This window comes from Chiloscyllium plagiosum, chromosome 4, assembly GCF_004010195.1.
Source record: "Chiloscyllium plagiosum isolate BGI_BamShark_2017 chromosome 4, ASM401019v2, whole genome shotgun sequence".
In the NCBI taxonomy this organism is placed as follows: domain Eukaryota; kingdom Metazoa; phylum Chordata; class Chondrichthyes; order Orectolobiformes; family Hemiscylliidae; genus Chiloscyllium; species Chiloscyllium plagiosum.
In genome coordinates, this window is record NC_057713.1 from 127,959,599 (window position 1) to 127,987,071 (window position 27,473).

The window sequence follows — 27,473 nt, forward strand, 5'->3', positions numbered from 1 at the left end:
CATCTATAGTTCTTTGTTTTATGAAAGTTATATGGAAACAGTTAGCAGTCACACTTCTCATGTTAAGTACTTCAGGTCTGTGGTCAAAGATGGGGATGTGTCACGAAAACTGGGGCAAGTATGAGGAGCCAGAAGGTTATAATAGAGAACACTCAGGCCTTGCAATGGTGCAACAGGTCTGAGGTTCTTGTGGCTGTGTTGACAACTGCAAGGACTGCACATGGGAGGGGAAAACTGAAAACCCCATGATACAATAAGCCATTCAAGTTGAAATTGAGGTTAGTTGGTAGTGATGATGCAGTGGGGTGGCAGGGGAAGAAAAGCAGTAAGAGAGAGATATTCCATATCTCCATCAACGGTGACCGACTCAACATGGACATCTTCGACAAACCTACCGACTCCCACAACTATCTGGATTACACCTCCTCCCATCCTGCCACCTGTAAAAACACTATCCCCTATTCCTCCCCTTCCAGTGCATCTGCTCCCAGGAGGACCAGTTCCATCACCAAACAGACTGTAATTTCCCCTCCCACGTGGTTGATGATGCTTTCCAGTGCATCTCATCCACTTCCCGCCCTCGAACCCCACCCCTCCAGCCACAGCAAAGACCGTTCCCTCCGGGGTTCCCGGACTATGAGGTTGGAAGCTGTGGGTGGGAGACCTCTTGAAGTGATGAGGCTGTGTATGGTCTGGGAGACAATGGTTTGGTGATGGGGGGGTGTATTCCCAATTCCTCCGCCACCACTGTATCTGCCCCCAGCAGACCAATTCCACCACAGAACACACCAGATGGCCTCCTTCTTTAGAGACCGCAATTTTCCTTCCCACGTGGTTGAACATGCCCTCCAAAGCATCTCATCCACATCCCGCACCTTGTCCCTCAAACCCCACCCTCCAACCGTAACAAGGACAGAACCCCTCTGGTCCTTACCTTCCACCCCACTAACCTCCGCATAAATCGTATCATCCTATGCCATTTCTACTATCTACAAATAGACCCCACCACCAGAGATACATTTCCCTCCCCCACCTCTATCCACTTTCCATAAAGACCATTCCCTCCATGACTCCCTTGTTAGGTCCATCCCCCACCAGCCTCCTCTCCCTGCCATTGCAGGAATTGTAGAACCTGTGCCCGCACCCACCTCCGCACCTCCATCCAAGATCCCAAAAGGAGCCTTCCACATCCAGAGTTTTACCTGCACTTCCACATGCCATTTACTCTATCCATTGCTCCCAATGCGGTCTCCTCTACATTGGGGAGACAGGACACTATTTGCAGAGCACTTTAGAGAACATCTCTGGGACACCTGCACCAACCAACCCCACTGCCCCACATTCAAATACACCTCCCACTCTGTCAAGGACATGCAGGTCTGGACCTCCTCCACTGCCACACTCTAACCACCTGACGCCAGGAGGAAGAACACTTCATCTTCCACCTTGGGACCCTCCAACCACACGTCATCAATGGGGACTTCATTAATTTCCTCATTTCTCTCTTCTCCACCCCCCCACCCCACAACCTTATCTCAGTTCCAACCTTGCAACTCAGTAGTGCCCTCATGACCGGTCCTACCTGTCCTTCCCACCTATCTGTTCCACCCTCTTCTCTGACCTATCACCATTACCCCCACTTCCATCTACCGATCGCACTCTCAGCTACCTTCCCCGCCGGCCCCCCCCCCCCCCTCCCATTTATCTCTCTACACCCCCTGCTCACAAGCCTCATTCCTGATAAAGGGCTCTTGCCCAAAACGTCAATAGTCCTGCTCCTTTGATGTTGCATGACCTGCTGTGCTTTTCCAGCACCCCACTCTAAACTCAACCTGCTTAGTGCCAATGGAGTCTGGAGAAAGAAATTGGGCAGAGAGGATACCAATCTGCATGAAAACATCTGGGTGAGCGAGATCAGCTAAGGACCAAATTAAATATAAGTATAAATTGTAATAAAAACAAAAAAGCTCAAAATACTTACTAAACTAATTGTTTTCCAGGTCCAACCTATTCTTTGATCTGAAAAGTATATGGATACTTTAAATTTGTTTGCCCATTGCTTTTAAACTTTTTTTGATCTGCTATTCATATAACTAAATTAATGCCCTTATGAAGACAACTGTATGCACCAGGTCACTATTAAGAAAACTCAAGGAGACCACCTACTGTTTTCCCACTTTCAACTCTGACCTTATTCAACAAATATACCCTGATCATTGAACTGCAATTCCTTTAGGTCTGTTTAACAGCCTCTGGGGAGATGCAGTTATTATTTCATATTTAACACTTTCAATCTCCATTTTACACTTTAAACGCATGAATCATGAAATCAAATATCGTTACAATTGCCTGAAGATGAAAAACAACTGCAAAAAGGCAATGGAGGGGGAATAAGCAAGTTGCTGCTATAGACAGCCTGCATGAACGGCATCCTGCTGTAAGCACTGTACTCTTCTAGACTGGAAGTGAGCATGGTTTAAAAATATCTGAGAGGAAAGAGAAGGGTCAGAAATCACGAAACCAATATAAAAAGAAAATAGAACCGAGAGTCAATGTTCCTTCCAAGTTGCACAGCCACTGGGAGCTTCAGTGTATGCTGATCACACAGGGACCCTTTATTTTCCATTTCTGAAGTGCTACTGCACAAGGTCCTCAGATGTCCTGTGTGACTGTTAAAAGAAACTAGCAGGAAACTTGCCGAGAATGAAAGAAAATAATTTCACCCATCAAAACAATCAATAAAAAAGCAGAACTAAAATGTGCTTGTGTAATCCCTATCATAATAAAGCATCCCAGGGCACTTCACAAGATTATTACGAAACAAAAGATGACACCAAACTATACCAAGTGACATTAAATCAGATGATCAAAAGGCTAAGGTGAAAGGTAGGTTTCACAGAGTGATCTGAAGGAGAGAAGTGAGGTAGAGGTTTCTAGGGAATTAATTTCAGAGCTTAGGGCTGTGGCAGCTGAAAAGTGGAGCAACTAAAATTAGGGAAACACATGAGGCCAGAATTAGAAGAGAGCGTGTGGGGAGGGAGGAGATTTGAGGGATTCAGGAGGCCAAGGACATAGAGGAATACATAAATGGAAATTTGAAAATCACGACACCTTTTCATCAGGAGTTCCTGTGGGTCAGCAAGCAGACAAAAAGGAATTGGTGCTAATTAAGATATGGACAGAGTCTTGAATTACTCTGGAGGGTAAATGTGAGAGGCCAGCCAGGAGTATAACTAAATAGTCAGCTCTCGAGGTATGAATGAGTTTTTTTTAAAAGCAGCAGCACATCCAAGACAGGAGTGTATTCAGCAAATGTTCCACAGATTAAAATAGGCAGTTGCACCACAGCCTGAATAGGCTGCAAATTCATTGTAGGATGCAATATGATATGAAGGTGGTGAACAGACTAATCTAATCTCAGGTTGTTACCATGGAGGGATATGAAGTTGATTGCTGCAGAATAGAATATGGAAAGCAATGGTTTTATCCTTGCCAATTTAGAAATAATTTATATTTCATAAAATCGCATCAAGAATTTTTAGATTTAGTTCTGAGAAACTAGGGCTCTTTCCAGATGTGAAGGTTCAAAGATTATCTTATTTTTGTGTTCAATATGATGCATTAAAGGGAAGTGCTACAAGTCAGTTTATATAACTACAGTGTGCAAATGATTTATTTATTTGTGCTTAGTGTCCAAGTCTTCATGTTTTTAGTCATAACTACCACTTTGGCTCAGCTGCCTTATCTGACATTTTACTCAGCAAATGGAATAGCGAGGTGTTAACTAGCAGCGAAGTATTAAATAGCAGGTGACCACCACCTGGTACCACTACATAGTGTTGCCTGTATTTCACCTGACACCTACCTTCTCAACCACATTGATGTCGTTCATTAACCCCCATGACATTCACACTTCCTGACTACAAAAAAAGGGCCTCAAATTTCTCAAGTGCCATCTAATTAAATACAATCATTCCAGAGAATTAATGTGTGAATTACTAAAGCCAGTAAGGGCAAAATGCTAGTGTGAAAAAAAAAGGCACGGGGCAATAATTGCACAGTGAAGCTAACTTCTGCAGTAATTTTCTTTAATGTGGAATCACAGAAACAACTCCAGATAGGGGATGGCATGGAAGACACAAGTCCCTCCCTATAGTTTGATCATTAGACCTCAGCATCAAATTGCATAGCATGTGTAATATCATAAAATCTCCCAAGGTGCTTCACAGAAACAATATAAAACAAAGTGCAACAAACAAGAAATATTTTGGCAAATGACCAAAATCTTAGTCAAAGAACACATAGGTTTTGAGGTGTGGCTTAAAAGAAAAACAACACAATAAAGAGAAAGGCAATCCCAGTGCTGTGGGCCCAGATTCCATAAATTAGCCACATAACACTTTTGAGGAATTACAGCAGGACATAATGACATGTACATACACATGGATTCATTTTCTGTCTCTCACATTTCATCGGCTCCACATAACCCACAACTGCCAACTTCAGTTAAAGGCATTTTGGGGAACTTATCACATTTCTGCTTGGCGTCAAGGCGGCAACTGCATGGTCTCCATCAGTTCAGTACTTTCGCTTCTGGTTTTGCTTCAAGAGCTTTTTTTTAGGAAACATATTTGTTCATAGGATGTGAACAATGCAGGCAAGGCTAGACTCTCCATTCCTAGGGAAGATAGCGATTTGCCAGCTATTTGGAACTGCAGCAGTCCATGTAATTTAGCTACACCCACAGTGTTGTTAAGGAGCAAGCTCCAGGATTTGCATCCAGTGAAGGAACAGTGATATCATAGAAGAGAATCATAGAATCCCTACAGCATGGAAGCATGCCATTTAGCCCACTGAGTCTACACCAACTTGCTGAAGAATATCTCACCCAAACACAAACCCCCCTCCCCCTCAAATCAGTGATGGTAATAATATTGAATGTCAAGAAGAAATGGGTAAGATGGTCATTGAATAGCAATTCTAAAGGAGCAAATCTTATTTGCCACTTGTCAGCCCAATCCTGAAAGTTGTCTAGTTCTTGCCGCATTTGAACAAGGACTTCTTCAGTATGGCGGTATTGCTAATGATGCTGAACACTCTGTAGAGAACACTTTTGACCTTGTGACAGACAGGTCAGTTTTGAAGCATCTCAAAATCGTGGGCCTGAGAACTGTAACGCACACTTTTAAAGAAAAATCCCAAGATCTAATATCACAGAGTTCAAGATACTTCCTTCATTGGCTCTTCCACTGAGAATCTTGTGCCTTAGTTTTCCTGTACATGTCGTTTTGCTATAACGCGACAGTTGTGTTCCTCTGTAGGAGGATCACTAATAGAAAATCACTACAGTCCTTCAGTAGAAAGTCTGCATTATCCAAACAGCCTCCACAATGTGTCAGTCGCATTATAGCCAATTCGCACTGACGAAATGCATGTCCTAGCAGAACGATCTGTGCAGCATGTGGTCACCAGCAGAAATGGTCTTTCAATGAATATCCATGATGGCCCCTTTATTGGCTGGTCTTTTCACAGCCCTGCTCTCATTTTCCATATTGCTGCTGCTCTTGGCCCTGCATCATTCACTTGACCAAACTCTGTTCTAACACCTGCTCTCAGGGCTTTGCACACTTCATATTGTATTCACTGACTTGACTATCCAGTGCTGCATACCTCTTTCCACATTCGTCCAATACAGGTAGTTCTGCAATTATGTGGTAGTTGCTTCCCTGTGCTATCCAAAAATTGCACAATACAAGCATACTTAAAGTTTTGGCGATGTAATCGAGTCATAGCCACACACTTTAAAAGTTTGTGCTTTAGAAAAAGCATTCCCTATTCACGTAATCACATTACAGCCATTCACGTTAACAAAAAATGTGTTATAGCAGAACTACGTGTATGATAACCAAGTTTCTTGACATGCCCCTCTCCTAGAATCTTGTTTGAACCTGCCCCCAAGTCCCAGTTGTTGTTGGTATCCAGGTCTATATCATGTGTTCTAATGAAGGTTGCCAGACATTATGATTCTCATTCCAGATATACCAATATTATACTTATTAAACATAATTTAATCTACTTGCAAGACCATCAGACGTAACAAAAGTAGGCCATTCAGCCCATCAAATCTGTTCCAAATTTAAATGAAATCACGGCTGATATGATAGTCACCGTCTCCACTTTCCTGATTTATCCCTATCAGGCTCAATTCCCTTAATGATTAAAAAGCCTTCTCTCTCAGGCTTTAATATATTTAATGACCCAGCCTGGACAACCATCTGTGGTAAAGAATTCTACAGATTTACCACTCACAAAAAAATTCCTTGTCACCGGCCTTAAATAGGCAGCTCTTTACTCAGATTCTGGACTCTGGTCCTACATTCTCCCACAGACGGAAATAAGCTCTCCACAGTTTCACTGTCAAACCCCTTAAGAATCTTATTTTTTTCAGCAAATTCTCCTCTCATTCTTCTAAACTCCAATTAATACAAACCCAACCTATTTAACCTCTCCTCATAAGAAAATCCTTCCACAGCGTGGTATCAGCCTCAAACACCCATATATTTTTCCCAAGAAAAGGTGCCCAAAACTGTTCACATTATTCAAACAGTGGAAAGAGGAGTAGCTTGTATAAATGTTTCCCCGTTTGTATTTCAAAGGGAATTGAATGTAGAGGGCAACACTCATTACTTTGGATTCTAGCTTTTTAGGATTCATGCACCTTGACCCCAAATTACAATCTACTGCAGCTTTTCACAATCTTTCACCAGATTAATAATTTCAGTTCTTCTGTTCTTCCTGCCAAAGTGCAAACCCTCACATTTTCTTTCCATTTGCCGACATGTAGAACGATCTTTTTCTACATTTTAAAATGTCCATTAAAATCTCTTCCATCCGAGGACTCTATGAAGCTCATGATCCTAAGCTCATCACCATGGCTGCTGACCTATGCAGGCAGGTTACACCCCTCAATAACAAACCCATATAAAAACTCCGGCAAACCTATAACTGATGGCAAGATCAGAGGAACATAGGAATAGGCCGTTCAGCCCCTCGAGACTGTTCCACCATTAATTGAGATCATGCCTAACTTGAAGCCTAACACCATATACTGTACCTGCCTTTGGCCCTTATCCCTTAATACACTGGCTTAACAAAACTGTATCTATCTCAGATTTAAAACCAACATGTGATCCTGAATCCACTGCCACTGTGGAAAAGAGTTCCAAAGATCTCCCACCTTTCAAATAAAGAAACAGATCAAATCTCTAGTGTAGGCCTCCCAAGGACAAGACAAAAAAAAACTGATAAAAACTACCATTTTTAGGACCATGAAAGTGAGTTATGTTTTTGAAACAAGAAACGCTTTTGAAAGAGCTGAAGTAATAGTCAATATAGTAGAACGCTCCGAAAAATGACCAAGCTTAAAATATTTCAGCAAGGAAAGATTCTGCTTAAACAAAGTAAGGACTACTGCAGGGATATGGAAGCAAAACATCGCAGATGCTGGAACTCAGATAAAAATGGAAAATGCTGGAAATATTTCACAGGTCAGGCAACATCTGAGGAACAATAAATACAATTAATGTTTCAGGTCTATGACCTTTTAACAGAGCTGGAGATGCAACAGGTTTTACACAAGTAAAAGAAGAAAGAGTGGGAACAACAATAAAAGGCTGTGTATTATAGAGTGGAAAATAGAAGAAGTCAATTGACAAAAAGAATTGATCAAGCAAGGCTAAAGCAAGCGCTAATAGGAAAAATAACACAATCCTGGCTGGTGTTATAATGAGATTGACAATGCATCTTTGTTTTTCTCTGAACTATTTTGTGCAAAAGCTCACAATTTGAAATAGCACATCCGAATTCCTCAAGGCTCCACACGAACACATACTAGGAGCAATAGGTGGCCCCTTCTCCACCATTCAGTACAATCATGGCTGATAGGTTATCGGAGGGGGGGTGGGGATATAATCCATTCACTTTCTTTCCCCAGTTTTATCAACCCTCTATTAAATACTCCAAGTTTCTGCTTCCACCACCTTTTGAGAAGCAGAAGATAAATAGAAAAATAAATAAATAGATAAATAAAAAGAAATTCTTATTTCAATTTTTTAAATAGGTAGTTCAGTGACCCTGCAGTATAGGTTAGCAGATCGGACAGGGTTAATCTATGAACTAGGCTGAAGTTCTGCCCATTAATATAAAACAACCATTGGTCGCTTGGCAGTTCCAGACATGAGGAGATAGTCATCTGATGGATGCATGTTTCCTTACCTCATTAGTAACAGTCAATATGCTTAACCGTTGTTTATGTAACCTGTATAGTTACTGAAAATTTAAGAAAAATCCTGTTATCCAAGACAAAAACCTTTTCTGCTAGAACATCCTCCACTAGAGACTGCCAAACAGCCTCTTAGACTTGCAGAAGGAGGATTGGTGACATCACTCTTTCCCAATCACAAGTAGTTGGTACACAATTATCACATCACCTTGTTTCAAAACGTTAGCTTGCTCTCTCTCCGTGGATGCTGCCCGATTGTTGGGATCTCCAACATTTGTTGTTTTCAGGCCCCTGAGGATCTTATATACGTCAATCTAGTCACCCCATCCTCTCCTAAGTTCCAACTTAATGAGTCCACCCTTTTTTCATAAGGCAACATGCAAATGCCACATCTCAATCTACTAGAGAGTCTTTCAACTGCTTCCAATACACCTACATCCTTCCTTAAATAGGGAGACCAATACTATGACAAAGCTCCAGATGTAGTCATACACTGAAACATAACGTCCCTAACTTTTACATTCGATTCTCATAATAAGCAGTAACCCTATTTTCACTTTCCTAATTCCTTGCTCTCTGTATACTAACCTTTTGTGGTTCATGCACCAGGACACCCAGATCCCTCTGCCCAGTTAGATAATATGCTTTTTAAAAGAAAGCTTCTTGACATAGTGAACAATTTCAAAATTTCCCACATTATACAGCAAACACTTTATTTACAGGCGCCTGTGGGACCAGGAGTATGCCAGCTGGTCTAATATTCTGTTTGATCAAGGTCCACATAATCAATAGAAAGACACACATTAAGTGAGAGAAATGTAATGCAGGGGGATACACATCACGGTTATATGTTATCAACAGCATAAATCAATTAAATAACACAACTTTGCCTTAAATATAAAACTTACCAGCAGACAGACAGTCTTCTCATTTGCAGCATCAACTGATTACTGATATCGCGGCGATCATGATAATACAGCAAGTTTCCAATATTTTAGGAATATAACTTTTGCCGGTTTATCGTGAATGCTGATTCATAACTTGCTGTTAAAACAAAATTTGCTGTTTCCATTTGCCAGCTCTTTTCAAAATCACTTTATCTATCCTTATCTCCCATCTATTTGTGTTGTCAGCAAATTTAGCAAACAATCCCTCCATCCAAGCCATTGATAGAGATTGTAAATAGTTGATGCCTCAGCACTGATCTGTGACAGACTACTCCTCGCATGTTATTAACCAGAAGACAAACCATTTCTGCCTACTCTCTAGCAATTCTTCTATTCAAACCAATGTTACACTTTATACCATGAACTTCATGTTCCGCAATAAGCTGACACCTTATCAAATGCCTTCTGGAAATGTATATAGTACATCCAGCAGGTTATCCTTTAGCCACACACATTACTGCTTCAAAGAATTTCAATAAATTAGTTGAACACAAAACTATGTTGATTTTTTCTGATTACTTAGAAAAATTCAAAAGTGTCCTGTCTTAATATCTTCAATAACAACTTCCAACTTCTAAAGATGAAGCTGGCATTGCTTGAGAAATTACTACAAATTTCAATGTTCTATTTAGCTGATGAACAGAGAATATTCCGCACTTAAAATGGTTTAAACTAAAGCAAAAACAGAAGTAAAAACAAAAAAGGTTAATAGCATCAGAAAGCGAAAGATAATTGGGTTTTCGGATAGGTGGAGGCATCAACAGAAAGCCTTTCTGACCAAGTCAAACAAAAAAGGGAAGAGATGCTGATTGAGCTGAAAATCCCAATTACCAATGATATTTTCAGTCAAAGTGTAATTAAAGGTGAAATTGCAACAGACAATATAATTGCCATGACGATTATTAGCAATTCAGTGCTCCTGATTATACAACTTTAATCAGTAACTTAAGAATTAAGCCACTCAATACAGGGTCCCATCAATGGCTCACAGTCTATCCAGAAAATACTTAATCAAATGGTCGAGTACTGATAGAGATTTCAGCACTGGATTATAAAAAGGAAAAAGAATTCCAATTTACTAATGCTAACAATCAACCTGTTAAACATCAAATGTTAACAAAATCAAGATCACTTGTGATGGTCCTCTATTGCCACAGCACCATTCTCCTTACAACATGGTCATCCTTGGCCTCGCCCATTGCCACACAATCAGATCACAAATTGGAGGAACACCCCCCTCATCTTCAGCCTCGGCAGCCTACAGCCCGAAGAACTCAACATGGAGTGCTCTAATTTCAAATAGCCTACCTTCCATCACCCCAGTCCCTACCCCTCCCTTCCATTCCTCCTGATCGACCCTTCCTTCCAACTACCAACTTGATTCTTTCCTCCCAACCAACCAGGTCATACCGGCTACCTCTACTTGTGTTCACCTATCACGACTTCACCACTACCACCCCGCGCCCCAACGCACACCCCCTCCCCACCTTTATTCACAGCTCCCCTTACACCTGAAACGTCAACTCCTCCAACTCCTGATGCTGCCTGGCTTGTTGTGTTCTTCCAGCCTCCTGCTGTCTACCCTGCAGCCAAACAGCCTGCCAATGACAACAGGGTTCACAGTGAAAAACTAAAATATAACTAGAACTTAAGAACCATACTGTAACAAAGAATTACCACTTGAAGCCCAGATGTAAAATGCAGGATGCTTCACTGTTGAAAATACTTTCTTTCAAATGAAACATTGATGCAAGGGTCTATAAACTGGGAAATAAAAGAAAGGTACTGCAGATGCTCGAGCTCTGAACTAAAAAGAAAACACTGGAGAAATTCAGCAAATCTGACAGCATCCAAGTAGAGAGAAAGTAAGCTAATATTTCAAGGAAGAGTCACATACATCCACCAAACTGCTGAGTTCCTCCAGCTTTCAGGTGAAGTGACAAAGGAGCAGCACACAGAAAGCTTGTGACTCTAAATAAGCTTAAAAACCACACAACACCAGGTTATAGTCCAACAGGTGTAATTGGAAGCACACTAGCTTTCGGAGCGACGCTCCTTCATCAGGTGATATCACCTGAAGGAGCACTGCTCCAAAAGCTAGTGTGCTTCCAATTAAACCTGTTGGACTATAACCTGGTGTTGTGTGATTTTTAAACTTTGTACACCCCAGTCCAACACCGGCATCTCCAAATCATGACTAAATAAGCTTGTTGGACGATAGCCTGGTGTCACATGACTTCTGATTTTGTCCAACACCGGCACCTCTGCACCACAGCATAGGACCCACTGTTCCAAGAAGTGACAATCTCCTGTAAATTGTCTCTCCATTCCTCTTATCTGACAAAAGGGTTTTTGTGTTCAGCAGTTTCAGATCAGAGCTCCTTCAGAAATGCAGAGTCAGAGTCATATTTCTATTCTGACATATTCCTGATTGTACACGCCAGTCAGGAGAATGCAAACCAAGAATCCTTTCAGCTGCACTGTTCTGAGGTGACGGTATGGTGCCAGCCGGGTAGGATGAAGGGGGCCAGTTGAGTGACAGTTTAGTTGAGGAACGTGGCTGTCAAGGTCTGGGTGGGAGAGGTTCAGGGAAGACACTGTCAGGTCTCAGGTAAAGGGGCTTTGTTGTGTCCTGGAAATAAAGGAAGATCAGCAAGTTGAGAGTGGGGGAGGGTATCAGCTCAAGGTGATGCAGTTCAGCGTGGGGGAAATAAATCAGAGGTCAGTTGGTTTTAATCATCATAATTTTCCTGAGTAACTATTTGCTTACTGCAACAGAGCTTTCCAATTACACTGGATACATTTGAAGAATTCCAATCGTAGGGGAAACTTTCCAGTGAAATCCTACAAAGTCTGCGATGCTGGGGATTACACACACACACACACACACACACACACATCTACACTAGAGAAATGTCTGGCCAATCTGGGTCCCTGTTGCTTTAACCTTTTAGCTTCAGGACAGCCACCCCAAAGGCGAGGAATTAATTTGTATGTACAAAATCAGAGATCAAACAGAGGTCTTTCCTCATCTGCATTGTTCTTAAATTTGTAATCAGGATGTAGGTTGCACTGACAAGGCCACGCTTAATACCTATGCCAAGTTATCATGACACAGTGGGCCTCTTTCTCAGAATATGACACGAATGAGCATTCCAATGCCACACTGAAGCAGACCTTTGCTGGCATTATTTTTCAAATGAGTATTCAAATCAAAAAGTCCTACGTAACAAGAATAACATCAAAATATGAATAGCACCAGCAGACTGCAGATGATAGTGCTCCCATGATGATAATTAGGGAGAGAATTCCAGCTTGCTGATCCAGCAGCAATGAAAAAAACAACGATACATTTTCAAGTCAGAAAGGTATGCAACCTGAAAGTGGTATATGTCACTTTAGCACTGCTACTATATCCTTCGCATTTGAGGTCTGTGAACACGAGGAGCTGTGGAAGCCATGTTGCTGCAGTACGCTTGTTCAGCCTCACTAGGGTTCCCAGAGTTGTCACAAAGGTTCAAGATTTTTAAAACTCTGCAGAATTCCCAATTTAGATGCTGTTAACAGAAAGCATGGACAAGATTTCTGCACTTAAGAATTGCTAATTACTACAAAGAGATAGAATCCAACTATAGATAGCTAATTATAAAACATCGACAACTTGACAAGTTAATACTCTAACCCACTTAAAACTACACACACACACACACACACACACACACACACTCCAGGCCGCATTCAAAGTGTGTGATATCAACGAGCACGAGCAAAACTGGAGCCAATAGGAATCGGGAGCATATTCTCTACTGTTTGGAGTCATACCTGGTGCATAGGAAGATGATTGCAGTTGTTTGAGGTCAGTCATCTCAGCTCCAATACTCCCTGCAGAGTTCCTCAGGGTAGTGTCCAAGGGCCGACCACCTTCAGCTGCTTCATCAACGATCTTCCCTCATCAAAAGGTCAGAAGTGGGGATGTTCACCGATAACTGCACCACGTTAAGCTCCATTTGCAACTCTTCAGATACTAAAACAGTCCATCTTCAAATCTTCAAAAGATCTGGACAACATCAAGGCTTGGACTGACAAGGGGCAGGTAACATTCACACCACACAAATACCAGGCAGAATATCACCTCAAGTCTAGAAGCCATCAAGAAACATCTCAGATTTGTTGTGAACTGTTCCATCATTGGAGTTGTGAATGAAATTGAATACTGTACAACCATTAGCAAATTACCCTACTCGTGCCTTGTAACAGAGGGGTCAATAATGAAGCAGCTCATGATGCTCTCACAGTAACCTACCCAGAAGCTGGCTCTCTCAATTTGCCTTGAGTTGCAGTGTCAGACTTTCATAGAATCAGATACACACAGCATGGAAACACCCTTCAGTCCAACTCATCCATACTGACCAGATATCCTAAATAAATCCATCCCCATTTGCCAACATTTGGCTCATATCCCTCTAAACCCTTTCTATTCATATACACATTCAGATGTCTTTTAAATGTTGCAATCAAACCAGTCTCCACCACTTCTTCTGGCAATTAATTCCATACCTTCTGCTTGTAAACATTGTCATCTTCAGTTACTCCCAAGAGCGTCACATTTAAGTTCAATGAGCAAGGTGACTAGAATAAAGAATAAGCGATGTTTCCTGTTCCCTTTCTCACAGGTGCTTAAAATCCTCTTCGCAAGGGAAAGATTGTCCTTCAAGGTTCTTAATCTTTCACAGTCACAGCCAAAACATTTGCTGATTCCATAAATCAGCCATGAACATGTAACCCTGAATATGGGACTCTTGCTTGGAACTGGGACCCAAAATGGTGCGAAAAAAAAACTCGAAGATTTGCCTCAAATAATCTGGACCGTCCTCCTTGCTGCACAGCAAGTACAATCCCAATTGCTGGAAGGTTTTTCCAACTGACAGGTTTCACTTTAGGGGGAAATGGCTCAGAAGAATAAATATCTTTGTCTTTTTAAGCGACAAACTTTCTTCCAAACAACAATACATCAAGTGCTTAACATTCGCTGGTCTCAATCATGCAGTAAAAGCAAGTGAGATGATTGATCAAATAAAATTTTTTTTAATGTAAATGGCTCTCATTAACAGAAAAGCACCTTAATAAAAGGTGCAGAGACCAAGGAAGGTTTTACCAAAACATCTCACTTTTTTTGTGATAAGTGATTAGGGCAGAAAATCTCAATTACAGAATAAAATCTCATTCAATAAAATTTTACATTTCATTGCAATATTCAACCTGTCATTTAAGTTGGTAATTGATGGCAAAATGGATCGTGCAGAGAAGTCCAGTGTGACACTAAACTAAATAGATCAGAAAGATTTACCCTAAATTAGCTGAATTCTTGTGTGCATAGGTAAACAAGGAAAGCCTGCTGGACAATATATTTCACTGATGTGCGACTTGATAAGGCATCTCTCACCAGTAATACAAGGCCATGGGAATGCTGCATACAAAAAGGGACTGGGAAAGGTTGTGACTGATCAATTTGACCATTTACACAATCCAAAGGAGGGAAGCAAACATTCATCACGCATGTGCACATGTGCGCATGCGCACACACACACACACAGACAAACTGGATAAGCACTTCATTTCTACCATTTAAACAACTTGTGTGCAAGCAATTCAAAATGGATCATGCAGAAAACTAGTTAATTTTTTTTGGCTTTCTTGAATGCATTTCCATCGAAAGCTGAAACCTATTACTATATACCTATTAGCCCTGTCACTTTGTCAGTCAGTAAATCAAAGATTCTACTGACAGGTGCTATCCTTTTACTCTTTTTGAGCTGCAATTTGTGGAAACACGAAAAGGTAAAATTTCATGGGCGTAAGGAACCTTTTCCTGATGCTAGGTATATGCAACAGCATAAAAAACACACAAGCACCAAATATTACAATGAAACACTGTCCTTTTTTATGCATTTGCAAATATCTGAAGGTACTGCTTTGTTTCTTAGATTTTTGTTCTCTTTCTCTCACTTCTCCATCTGGTCTCATTTTAGCCCAGATGGCAAAACCACCTGGACATCTCCACAACTGCTTTGAAAACCAGTTACTGTAAGCCAACAGGAGGCAGACTTTGCAGTGTGGAGTCGTTCTCCCTGCCAATTTTACTTTGCCCCAAGGTGAAGTAGTTGCTTAGCCAAGAATAAACAAAAGTCAGACATTGTGAGTAGCTGTTTTTGAATTGTAACAAGGGCAGAAATTCTGAGTCAGATTCTAATGCTCACAATAAATAAGTTTCCAGTGTGTACAACATAATGATTTAGCCTGATAATTATAATAATCAATTCCAAAAGGATTTCAAGCTTCATAGTGAGGATTTCTCTCTTTGGAATTCAAGTCATTATTTATTAGTTTATGTTGAATTGCATTCTTTAGACAAACAGGGAAGAAAATGACTACTACGCAAAAAGATGTGATGAAGTGGGCCTTTGCCAAGAAATCCAAGCTGAATGCTTTTTAGCTAGATTTCTACTGACTGCTGTTAAAGAAGTAAAGTTAATATTACCTTCATTCCTGTCTTTTTTTTTAAGTCCGATGGGAAGAATACCTCCAGTTCCGGCCTCAGAGGCAAGTACAAAGTCATCGGCAAACCAACAACCTTAAACCAGCTAAGTAAAAACAATGAATGCAGATGCTGGAAACTAGATTCTGGATTAATCGTGCTGGAAGAGCACAGCAGTTCAGGCAGCACCCATTCCTGATGAAGGGCTTTTGCCCGAAACGTCGATTTTACTGCTCCTCGGATGCTGCCTGAACTGCTGTGCTCTTCCAGCACCACTAATCCAGAACCTTAAACCAGCCACTACTGAAGTGAAGTAAACCAAAGCACTTACAGAGGGAGGCAACCGGTAGCTTATCTCCTCTGTCATCTATCCAATGATAGCTGACAAGCGAGCTACACAAATCCTTTTGACTTGCTAATCAGGTACATCCTCTTAGCCTCAAACAGCCAAGTACTTGAAAATTCCAAAGGCTGCTTTTGCAAATACCTTAAAAAAATCCTGTTAACTAATATAACAAATTATAATTGAGTATTATGGCCGAAAACATCACCCATCTATTAAATATAATTAAATATGTATAAACTTCTGTTAAGTTACAATACAAAAATCAGATGAGTTTTTGAATCGTGTGCTGACATTTTAAATTTGAAAATTATAAGCAACATAGAATTTAAGAGGGAAATTTTCAGCCAAAACATCCTATAATGATAAAGCATGTTATAAAAATGTAAATTTTTTTGAGTGCTTCCACAAAAGAGAAGAAACAACATTACCCAGATTCAGTGCAGTGTTAAACAAGTGTCCCACTGTGAGAGGGGCCATCTTGTGCATGAGGTGTTAAACCAGAAGCTCTGCCTGCTTTTTCTGATGAATGTGAAAGTTCCCACAGCACTTTTCCAAGTGAGTTCTCATTGTGTCCTAGCCAACCTTTCTACCATACCCAGTATCACTAAAATAGAATGAGTCGTTGATACATTGATATAACTTTGTTAATCTCAAGATTTGAGGAGAAAGTGAGGTCTGCAGATGCTGGAGATCAGCGCTGAAAATGTGTTGCTGGAAAAGCACAGCAGGTCAGGCAGCATCTAGGGAACAGGAGAATTCCAGCAACACATTTTCAGCTCTAGTCTCAAGATTTGCCATGTTTTCCTCTATCACGAAGTACTTCATTAGCTGCAACGCAGAGTTGGGATGTTTTATAGATGTGAAAGGCAGTTTATATATGCACACACAAGCTCTTTCTTTCTACTACACTACAGGCCTTATGCAGCCCAAACAAACAATCTGGAATACCATAAAATATAACTGATTTGGAGGAACCAGTGTTGGACTGCAATGGATAAAAGTTAAAAATGACACCAGGTTATAGCCTAACAAATTTATTTGGAGGCACGAGCTTTTGAAGCGCTGCTTCTTCATCAGGCGGTCATGGAGCAGGTCCATACAACACAACATTTAAAGCAGAAGGTTAGAGTATCATGCAGCTGAAATATATTAAACAAACTTAGATCAAGACTTTCATCTTTTAGGATGGTTTTTCTAGTCTCTGTTTGTTAATATGTAAATCCCAAAACTCCTTTTAAGTCACATTCTCAAGATAACTTCAGGTTTTCTGACAAAATGTGTCATCTCAGCTCAGACAATGCATTAAAGGTGTGAGTCTTGAGTCAGACTGGTTCTATTTCTAAAGTGGGATTTACAGAATCTTACAATAAAATAGAAGTTAAAATCATCTGGGGAAAAAAAAAATCAAGATTTTAAACTTACCTTGGCTTTACTCCAACAACACCCTTAAGGCATTTCTGTTCCAATATGATTGACAATTTTCAGACATATTCCTCTCGACTCTGCCAAAAGAGAAAACAATATTTATCAAAGTTGAACATTGCCACACTATTCCTTCACTCAGATTCTATACTTGTGTCATACTACAATGGTTTAATTATTGCAATAATGATTTACATCTTTGTACCCAGCACTGAAGACAAATTGCACAAAATTATACCATCATGGGATTTGTGAAATCAAAACATCAGAACGTTATTTGAGGCGATACGAAGTTGCTAAATTGCATAAACATCTCTTTTCAAGGCAGCAAGCTCATCTGTGAACGAATCTAGGGCTGAGAGCAGGAAAATCATTAATATTAACTCTTAAGGCTCGCAGGTTAGGTAAGTTTATACATTTCCTGGACATTTCACTCCTCAAAATCTAAACTAGTAAATTAATTAAATTTTAGGCTATAAACATGAATGTGGTGTAAAACACATATGTCACACCACTGTATTAAGAGATGTTCAGTTTAGGGGGTTAAAGTAGAGCACCTCACTCTTTTATTCTACTTCACAGAAAGGTATACATGATCAAACATGAATGCTCCATTACAGTAAGATTCTATCTGCATAAACCCTTAAAAATTATTAAATCAAACATTGATTTTCTTTTGAAAATCTGCCTCTCATGACAGCACAAAAAGAATTTTCCCAATGGATAGAAACTATGTTTCCTGCATTCTGTTACTCAAATGTACCAGCAATCAAGACGTCAACATCTAAGAGTTGTTAACCTTATCACTTCCCATTCAGAAGCAAAAAGAAGAAAAAAAAAGAGTTAAACTGACATTTTTACGGCTTAACTTAAAAATATTTAAGTAAAATATGCTTTAACATTTTTATGTTAAAACATCATAGTCAACATTTAATCTATTTGAGAACTGCAACACAAGATCCAAACTATAATATGGTGACAAACTATCACTAAATGGCATTTGAATTTCTACACCAAAAAAAAAGTGGTAAACGTTGCTTATACAGACCTTTGTAAAGCCTTTGACAAGGATCCGCGTAGTAGACTAATTGGCAAAGTTAGATTTTTTGGGAGTTGGGGTGAGCTTGCCAATTGGATACAAAAATCGGCTTGATAGGAGGAGACAGAGGGTTGTTTTTCTTCCCCAGACGGGAGGCCTGTGACCAGTGGGGTTCCACATGGATCGGTACTGGGTCCACTTTTTGCCTATCATTTATTTTCAGGACTTGAATGAGAATATAGAAGGCATGTTTAGTAAGTTTGTGGATGACACCAAAATTGTGTACAGTGGACAGTGAAGAAAGTTAGCTAATATTATAAAGAGACCTTGATCGATTGGTTCAATGAGCTGACAAGTGTCAGATAGAGTTTAATTATCTAAGTCTGAGGCGTTGCATTTTGGCAAAATAAACAAGGGAGTGGGACTTTTACAATTAATGGTAGGACCCTGGATAGTGTTGTAGAACAGACAGACCTAGGGGTTCAGGTACATAATTCTTTGACATTTGCGTCAAAGGTAGAGGGGGTGGTTAAGACAACATTAGGAGAGCCTTCATTGCTCAGACCATTGGATATAGGAGTTGGGATATCATGTTGAGGTTGGACAGAACATTAGCGAGGCTTCTTCTGGAGTACTGTGAGCAGTTCTGATCACCCTGTTATAAGAAGGATATTATTAAACTGTAAAGGGTTCAGAAAAGATTTACCAGATGTTGCCAGGAATGAAGAGTTTGAGATTTATGAATCGACTGGAAAGGCTGGAACATTTCTCACTGGAGTGTAGAGGTTGAGGGGTGACCTTACAGAAGTTCATAAAACCATGAGGGACATAGATAGATTAGGTGAACAACAAATATCTTTTCCCTTAGATTTTTAAGGTAAGAGTAGAAATTTTTAAAAGGGACATGATGGGCAACTTTGTTTTTAGATAGATAAGTACAGAAATAGGAAAGGTTTGGAGGGATATGGGCCAAACACAGGCAAGAAGGACTAGTTTAGGAACACTGTTGCAGTGGACTATTTTCCAGGCTGGATGACTATGACTTTGACTGCGCCTTCTCCCGGATTTCGACTGAACTATGGTGTTAAATTTACACCTCGTGCACAGTACACAGACTACAAGTTTAATTGAATTCCAAGCACCGCGCGCACACACACACACACTTCCCTGCATACAAATGTTATGATGCAGAGTACCAGCTCTGGCAATTCAGATAACCCAATTGAAGTTACGTAACTATTAAAATCTAATATTAGCAATATGATCTTAGGGACGCTTCTTCCTGATCTGCACTCAAATTACTTCAATATGTAGAATATTAAATAATGCTCAGAAAAAAAGTCATAAAGTAGCCTGGTTATTAGAAAAGCCATTCGATACGTGCAACTTTATATGAATATTAACTGGGGCTCGCGTTCAGTGCAAGAATGCTGCAACTGATTAGTTAAAGGTTTTAGGGAAAACAAACAAAAAAATCACCCGTATATTTTATATATTACAGGCCTCCAACAATGCAAATAAACTGCTTTACCCATTACTGGGGCAAAAAATGTATTTTGCAAAGCCCAGCTCAAATCATACTTCCTCCAAATAAGGAAGTAGGCCAGACCTACCTACAATAGGTCCTCCACTGGCACATAAACTGCAATCAGGCCACAAAAGCAGCAGTGTGAAAATAGGCCGAGCACGACTTTCAATGACAGCAACACAGGTGAGATCTCCCCAGTGTCTCTGCCAATATTTCTCTCTCAACCAGCCTCACATTGCTGTTCAAAAATCAATTACAAATCTGAGATTAAGGACAGTCAATTCAAAAGTACTAAATTCACACAAAGTGCTCCAGGTTGCTCTGAGAAGTTTTCAAAGGCAACTTATTTTAATTGTTAATCTTACGAGGAACTTTTCAAAATTTCTTTAGTTGCCCAAACATACATCACACACAGACATTCTTGGTCAGTCACGTGGATGGAGATCTTGACTTATCTAAATCTTTATAGTTAAATCAGTACTCCCATATCGAACACCAGTTGTGAGAAGCACAGAGTGAGACAAGGGCACAGAATGCACTGTGGACAGGGGACTTCAATGTCAATCGTCTCAACGGACTCAGTATTACCACAGCTAGCCACAAAAAGACACGACCCTCTCTCCCTCATAGCCCTACACACGGATGAAAAAAGCCACCATTTTTACTGGGACAACACATCTATCCTGGGACAAGCTAAGCAAAGGCATGCCAGAGAATTCCTAGAGGCCTGGCACTCCAACCACAACGCCATAGACAAACATAGATCTAGATGCCATCTATCAACCCCTCAGAAAACGAACAGGAAAGGATATCACCACAAACCCCAGGAACCCCATCCAGGAGAAAGGTATAAATAGAAAGCAGGAGACAACAGCTTCGCTTCACTCGGAGGTCACTACTGATGATGTTACCTAGCCAGGTAATGAAACACCTGGATATCAAACCTACAGCTCAGCGAGGAAACCTACACCCCACCCCTCAGTATTACCGTTACTGGCAGAGGCCAAACGTTACTTGACTAGTTCTACGGCAGATGATGGGGTAGCCAACAAAAGGGATAAACCTAATTTGCTTCAACTTCACTGTCTGATAATAGTTTCCTTAGTGAGCTGGGCCCAATAGCTTTCCACCTTTGCAGGCAAACTGTTGATTCTTTTTTCCAACCAGGAAGCTGGAGACAGATGGAGGGTGAGGCAGGTTGTAGATGCATTCACCATGATGGCATTGGTAGGAGTGACCATCGCATAGTCCTTGTGGAGATCAAGTCCCACTTTCACATTAAGGCTGGTCTCCATCATGAACAGTGCTGTGCTAAATGAGACAGACGTCTGCCATGGCCAGAGGTGATGAAGAGAAAGTATATTCCTGTCAGGATGAAAGGGAAGGCTGGTAGGTATAGGGAATGCTGGATGACTAAAGAAATTGAGGGTTAAGAAAAAGAAGAAAGCATATGTCAGGTACAGACAGGATAGATCGAGTGAATCCTTAGAAGAGTAAAGAAGGTAGGAATATACTTAAGAGGGAAATCAGGAAGGCAAAACGGGAAGATGAGATAGCTTGGGCAAATAGAATTAAGGAGAATCCAAAGGGGTTTTACAAATATATTAAGGACAAAAGGGTAACTAGAGAGAGAATAGGGCCTTTGTGTGGAGCCACAGAAAATGGGGGAGATACTAAATGAATATTTTGCATCAGTATTTACTGTGGAAAAGGATATGGAAGATATAGACTGTAGGGAAATAGATGGCGACATCTTGCAAAATGTCCAGATTACAGAGGAGGAAGTGCTGGATGTCTTGAAATGGTTAAAGGTCGATAAATCCCCAGGACCTGATCAAGTGTACCTGATAACTAAGTGGAAAGCTACAGAAGTGATTGCTGGACCTCTTGCTGAGATATTTGTATCATCGATAGTCACAGGAGTTGCTGCATATGCTGTTGGGAAGTCCTGTTTGGTGGTGTGATCAAGTTGACACCTAATGTTTAGGCTAGGACTTCAGTAAGGTGTTCAACAAGGTTCCCCATGGGAGACTGGTTAGCAAGGTTAGATCTCACTGAATACAGGGAGAACTAGCCATTTGGATACAGAACTGGCTCAAAGGTAGAAGACAGAGGGTGGTGGTGGAGGGTTGTTTTTCAGACTGGATGCCTATGACCAGCCGAGTGCCACTAAGATCGGTGCTGGGTCCTCTACTTTTTGTCATTTTCATAAATGATTTGGATGCGAGCATAAGAGATACAGTTAGTAAGTTTGCAGATGACACCAAAATCGAAGGTGTAGTGGACAGCGAAGAGGGTTACCTCAGATTACAAGAAATGTACAAGACAGAAGCAGACCTTTTGGTCCAACTCGTCCATGCCAACCAGATATCCCAACCCAATCTAGTTCCACCTGCCAGCTCCCGGCCCATATCCCTTCAAACCCTTCCTATTCGTATACCCATCCAAATGTCTTAAATATTGTAATTGTACTAGCCTCCACCACTTCCTCTGGCAGGTCATTCCATACACGTACCACCCTCTGCGTGAACAAGTTGCCCCGTAGGTCTCTTTTATATCTTTCCCCTCTCACCCTAAACCTATGCCCTCCAGTTCTGGACTCTCCCACCCCAGGGAAAAGACTCTCTCTATTTCTCCTATCCATGCCCCTCATAATTTTGTAAACCTCTAAAAGTCACCCCTCAGCCTCTCACGCTCCATGGGAAAAAAGCCCCAGCCTGTTCAACCTTGCCCTATTGGCCCATTTGATCAAACTCCTGTTATAATCTGGAGGTAACCTTCTTCACTATCCACTACAGCTCCAATTTTGGTGTCATCTGCAAATTTACTAACTACACCTCTTATGCTTACATCCAAATAATTTATATAAAATGATGAAAAGTAGTGAACCTAGCATTGATCCTCATGGCACTCCACTAGTCACAGGCCTCCAGTCTGAAAAAACAACCCTCCACCACCACCCTCTGTCTTCTAGCTTTGAGCCAGTTCTGTATCCAAATGGCTCATTCTCCTAGTATTCCACGAGATCTAATCTTGCTAATCAGTCTCCCATGGGGAACCTTGTCAAACGCCTTACTGAAATCCATATAGATCACATCTACCGCTCTGCCCTCATCAATCCTCTGTTACTTCTCCAAAAAACTCATTCAGGTTTGTGAGACATGATTTCCCATGCACAAAGTCATGTTGACTATCCCTAATCAGTCCTTGCCTTTCCAAATACATGAACATCTCAACATTCAATAATGGATGCAGTATATCAGTATAAAAGAAAAGGTTGAAGAATTTGCATCTGTTTTTAGCCAAACAGGATGATCAACACGGCCTCTTCTCAAGGTCCCAATACCACAAATACCAATCTTATACTCATTCAATTCTCTCTATGTGCTAACTAGAAACAGGTGAAGACACTGGATACTGAAAAGACTATAGCCTTCACAACATTCCAGCAACTGTACTGAAAACTTGTGTTATACAACTAGTTATGCCCAAAGTTAAACTCTTCCAGTACTGCTACAAACTGGAAGCCATCAGAAAATGTGGAAAGATGCCAATATATGTCCTATGCATGAAAAGCAGGGCAAATTCAACCTCTGCCAATTACTGAAGTTGAAATAAAGTACTGCAGAGATAAAAGTCCAAAATAAAAACAAACCACTCCAGAATCTCAGCAGGTTTGGCAGCATCTGTACAAAGAGAAATGGAGTTAATGTTGAGTCCAGTACGACTCTTCTTCAGAACTGCCCAAAATAAATCAGTGAAATGCAGGGTCAGGGTTAAGCAAGATAGCCATCAATGAAAGGTTTCCTTGTTGATATTTAACCATATGTCACAGGTCCAGAATCAACGCTGAGGATTCTCAGAGCAACTAATCCCTAAATGTATACTACTGTTCAGCCACCTCTCAAAAAGGGACACTAATGAATTCATAAGTAGACTTCATCAGGATGTTGCTTGACTAGTCTGTGAGTCAGCTCTCTAAATTTTGGCAGAAGCCCCCAGATGTTACTAAGGAGGACTTTGCAGGGGCCATTTGCATTGTTATCATTTCCAGTGCCTTTGTCTACAGCATTTGTTTAGGCAGTTCCATATCTTTTATCTTTGTAGGAGTCAAATACAACTGAGTGGCTTGGTAGGGCATACAAGAGTCAAGTACTTTGTGGTTGACTTAGAATCACATGTATGCCAGACCAGGCAAGGATTCCTTCTCTTAAAAAAAAGTGAATCAGATGCATTCTTGCAATGATCGACAATGGTTTCACATTCACCAGCTTTTAAATCAAGATTTATTCATTAAGTTCAAATTTCACCATCGGCTTATGTGGGATTCAACCAGTGTCCCCAGAGCATTTGCTGTGGATTGCTAGCCCAGTGATGATACCAGTATGCCACCACCTCCACGTTATAATACTCTTCAGGTGGGGAGGAGGCAGTTGGTCTGACAATAATGTTTTCCATGATCTGCCAATATCACATCAAGAATGTGACCACTGAAGATAATTAAAAGCAGTCTTTGGAAAAATACTAGCTAATAGAAAAGCTAAATGTAGACAAATATATATTCACCAGCAGAAGCAGATCCTGCGTTAGGTATCGGTTGGGATGAAATATAAGAGAACTTAAAACCTAGTACAGATGTTAAGTAGATTCTTCTCATAATACCTTAGACTGTACTAAAATTCATTTAGGCATTTAACTTTAGAACACAAATATACTCCAGCAGAATCTGCATTTTCAGAACATTAATTTGATATTTATCAGAGAGCAGACTAGTGGCTCTCAAACATTTCCATTCACAATCAGTTGGACAGGGGAAAAGATAAGACTCCCACAAATGGCTGTGCATCCCAGTACTTAAAACTCACCATGGTTAATGGGATGCAATCCATTTTTGTGCATTTAAGTTTAACATTGTAAGTTACTTGTTAACTCATGCTAGGAACATAAGTATAGATTTTTATTTGTTACCATGCATTTAGAAAAGTCAGCTCATTCTCAAGCCGTACTTTCCTTGGGGTGGCCAGAAAAGTTAATAATTTAATCAAAGCATGCAGAGTCCCAGATGTACTCACTTGCTGGAATCAAATTAACAGAAAACACCAACCAGTTTCCCGCACTTAAGAACTACACAGTTTATTGCAAACAACTAAATTACAAGCACAAGTAAAACGCTACAAACTATTAACATACAACTCTACTAGTTGAATTTCTAACCTTCTTAAAACAGAAAAGAACAAAACAAATTGTTTTATTGGTGAAAGGGAAGGAAACTGGGAAACCGTTCAAAACACCAGTCTGCAGGGTTCGTTGACTTGCAAGGCTTCCTGGTTTTCAATTTCTTTTCTCAGGCTCTTTCACTTATTTGCAAGAGGCACACAGCGATTGATACACAAACTATAAAGTCTCTTAGTTACGAGTCAAGGCATCAGTTTACAATTGAGAGGAAATAACTGGCTGAAGGCTTCAGGTATTTTAGTGTAGAGACATACACAACCTTCCCTTCTAACAGTCTAAAGCTTCTCCTTGCATCATTCATACCCAGAAATTGTTCAGTTACTCAGAGACCAATCAGACAACTTAAGACATACAGTCAGATGTACAGCATGGAAACAGACCCTTTGGTCCAACCAGTCCATGCTGACCAGATATACCAACCCAATCTTGCCCCACCTGCCTGCACCTGGCCCATATCCCCTTCAAATCCTTCCTATTCATATACCCATCCAAATGCCTTTAAAATGTTGCAATTGTACCAGCCTCCACCACTTCCTCTGGCAGCTTATTCCATACACATACCACACTCTGTGTGAACACGTTGCCCCTTAAGTCTCTTTTATATCTTTCCCCTCTCACCCTAAACTTATGCCCTTTAGTTCTGGACTCCCCCACCCCAGGGAAATGACTTTGTCTATTTATCCTATCCATGCCCCTCAATTTCGTAAACCTCTATAAGGTCACCCCTCAGCCTCCGACACTCCAGGGAAAACAGCCCCAGCCTATTCAGCCTCTCCCTATAGCTCAAATCCTCCAACCCTGGCAACATCCTTGTAAATCTTTTCTGAACCCTTTCAAGTTTCACAACATCCTTCCAGTAGGAAGGAGACCAGAATTACACGCAATATTCCAACAGTGGCCTACTGTCCTGTAATCAACACTCTGACCAATAAAAGAAAGCATACAATTAAACTCCAACTGCCACTTCTCAGTCCATTGGCCCATCTGGTCAAGATCCTGTTGTAATCTGAGGTAACCCTCTTCGCTGTCTACTACACCTCCAATTTTGGTGTCATCTGCAAACTTACTAACTGTACCTCTTATGCTCGCATCCAAATCATTTATGTAAATGACAAAGTAGAGGACCCAGCATCGATCCTTGTGGCACTGCCCTGGTCACAGGCCTCCAGTCTGAAAAACAACCCTCCACCACCACCACCACCACCCTCTATCCTCTACCTTTGAACCTTATCTCCCTGTATTCCATGAGATTGAACCTTGCTAACTAGTCTCCCATGGGGAACCTGATCGAACGCCTTACTGAAGTCCATATAGATCACATCTATTGTTCTGCCCTCATCAATCCTCTTTGTTACCTCTTCAAAAAACTCAATCAAGTTCGTGAGACATGATTTCCCACGCATAAAGCCATGTTGACTATCCCTAATCAGTCCTTGCCTTTCCAAATACATGTACATCCTATCCCTCAGGAATCCCTCCAACACCGTGCCCACTACGGAGGTCAGGCTCATTGGTCTATTGTTCCCTGGCTTGTCATTACTACCCTCCTTAAACAGTGGCATCACGTTTGCCAACCTCCAGTCTTCTGACACCTTACCTGTGACTATCGTTGATACAAATATCTCAGCAAGAGGCCCAGTAATCACTTCTCTAGCTTCCCACAGAGTTCTAGGGTACACTTGATCAGGTCCTAGGGATTTATCCACCTTTATGCGTTTCAAGACATCCAGCACTTCCTCCTCTGTAATACAGACATTTTGCAAGATGTCACCATCTATTTCCCTACATTCTATATCTTCCATATCCTTTTCCAAAGTAAATACTGATGCAAAATACTCATTTAGTATCTCCCCAATTTTCTGCAGCTCCTTACATATGCCACCTTGTTGATCTGAGGGGCCCTATTCTCTCCCTAGTTACCCTTTTGTCTTTAATATATTTGTAAAAACCCTTTGGATTCTCCTTAATTCTATTTGCCAAAGCTATTGCATGTCTCCTTTTTGCCCTCCTGATTTCCCTCAGAGTATAAAGAAAGTAGGAGTATACATAAAGGATTCACTCAATCTATCCTGTCTATACCTTACATATGCTTCCTTCTTTTTCTTAACCAAACCCTCAATTTCTTTAGTCATCTAGCATT

The 27,473-nt window shown here is 40.8% G+C and overlaps 2 protein-coding genes across 9 annotated transcripts in view; both read right to left on the reverse strand.

Moving 5' to 3' along the window:
* The window catches only part of kcnb2b (potassium voltage-gated channel subfamily B member 2b), an 891,048-nt gene that overhangs the window by 212,524 nt on the left and 651,051 nt on the right, over positions 1 to 27,473 (reverse strand). The window lies entirely within an intron of this gene.
* Positions 1 to 27,473, reverse strand: part of ncoa2 (nuclear receptor coactivator 2) — a 304,099-nt gene that overhangs the window by 185,921 nt on the left and 90,705 nt on the right. For all 8 annotated transcript variants that reach the window (XM_043689194.1, XM_043689197.1, XM_043689193.1 and 5 more), the window contains exon 2: positions 17,532 to 17,611. The gene's annotated coding sequence lies outside the window, so the exon portion shown is untranslated. The remainder of the gene's footprint in view (positions 1 to 17,531; positions 17,612 to 27,473) is intronic.